We start from the raw sequence: 1,736 nt of genomic DNA on the forward strand, positions 1-1,736 counted from the left end.
CCTAGTCAGAGAGTTTTAGCTATCCATGAAACAAGATTAAACTAAACATGAAATATAAGAGAGAAAATGAAAGAAGGATAAAGTTTTTCTCACTGATTTAACCAAACGCGTCCTAAAGGAAAATATTTTCCAGCACCCTGAGAAAATAAATTTCCGGCAAAAATCTTAGACCAAACGAGGTCTTCTTCTTCACTCTTCTCCTCTCTCTGTTTTGATCTTAATTTCAGTTCAGAACATCAACATTGAAGAAGGTAAATGATAAATAATGCTCTCTGTTTGTTCTTTCTCTCTCTCTCTTTACAAATACTGATTTCTCTCAAAACAGTAAAGGTTTCCTCTTCTCAATTCTTTCTCTCTCACAAAGAAGAAGATTGAAGAATTAAATAAATAAAGCCCTCTGTTTCTTGCCAAACTCTCTCTACAACTTCTGTTAATTCCTCTCTCTCACTAAAAGAAATATAGAAGATGAAGATGGTGAAAGTCAGCCGAGTGATCTATGTTTCTGTTTTCTCTCACTAAAAGATATACAGAGGAAGAAGAAGAAAGGGAAGATGGTGATGACCCTTGATGTTTTTCCTGCTCTAGCTTCTCTCTCTCTCTCTCTCTGGTCTTTCTATTCTGGTTGAGCTTAAGAGAGGCTCATCCCTCCAAAAATGAGATGTTTATGATCCCCTGCCTCCTCTGCTTATATAGAAAGAAGAAGAAAAAGAATTAAGACTGTCTTCTCTCTAAATGGAGCAATAGAGATAAAATCTCTTTCTCCCTCTACTGTAAAAAAAAAGACCAAAGACAACTCATCCTCTCTGTTATCTTCTAAAGAAAATCCAATCTCTTCATCTCTTTCTAAAATCTTCAAGTAATCGAATCTCGAAAGATAGGAGAAGAAATCTCCAGCTTTTTTGAATAATAATCTTCCCATAATCAGTGCATCTCTGTTATAGTTTCTGTGATCTTCTCCAAATGAATCAACCGAATCAACTCTAAATAATCCAACCAAATCCCCTCCTTCCATCTTCTGTTATCTCTTGTGATCTTCTTTTTAAAATTTGTTTCCTTTCATCTCTCTAGATTTCATAGATGAGCAGTATATTTCTCTTGATTGCCTCTTCTCTAGGATTGCTAAATCAGACAAATTTCCTATTCATCCCTTCCTTTCCTGCACTCTACCACTCATCTTTTCTCTGTTTAGAGAGATAAGAGAATCTAAGAAGGAAACAATGTGGATATATGGACAACCTTTCTTTTAAATAAAGGTTAATGAAATATTGAAGAAGAGAAATAATGAGGATATATATGGAGATCTCATATATATATGGACATGAATCCCTACATGCTAGCTGGGGTTGGTTATTTCCAAATGAGCAAAAGAGGAAATAAAGGAACCAACCGAGTGACTTGCTGGGTTATCCATAAAAAAATGATTTGGTGTATTGCGGATCATAATGGTATACTACAACATACTTGAGAAATGACGCCACGTGCACCGTACAATTTATAACCGTTAGATTCCCTTGGACTCACCGTGATACCTTGCGCTCGATTACGTGGAATTAAAGACTCCTGAAAATCCCGAAGTTACACACATGTGCCCACCATTGTCCCGAAATTTCCATCTTACCGTCATATTGCATGCCACGTGTTCACTAGATGAGTTGGTCAATAGATATTGATCTCAACTTTGACTAGCTATAATCTCCTCATTCGAACTCCGATTGGACTCCCGTTTTCACCTACGG

General features: G+C 36.5%; 1 long non-coding RNA gene across 1 annotated transcript; it reads left to right on the top strand.

The window, feature by feature from the left end:
* The first annotated feature begins 286 nt into the window (after positions 1-286).
* On the top strand, positions 287-1,234 carry LOC147549707 (uncharacterized). Its single transcript, XR_015237696.1, has 2 exons — positions 287-324; positions 491-1,234. It is a non-coding gene; the product is annotated as an uncharacterized LOC147549707 (long non-coding RNA).
* Positions 1,235-1,736: the final 502 nt, after the last annotated feature.

Source organism: Eschscholzia californica, unplaced genomic scaffold (genome assembly GCF_041429995.1).
Source record: "Eschscholzia californica isolate CP2 unplaced genomic scaffold, dmEscCali1.0.p SCAF_3, whole genome shotgun sequence".
NCBI classification, from domain to species: Eukaryota; Viridiplantae; Streptophyta; class Magnoliopsida; order Ranunculales; family Papaveraceae; genus Eschscholzia; species Eschscholzia californica.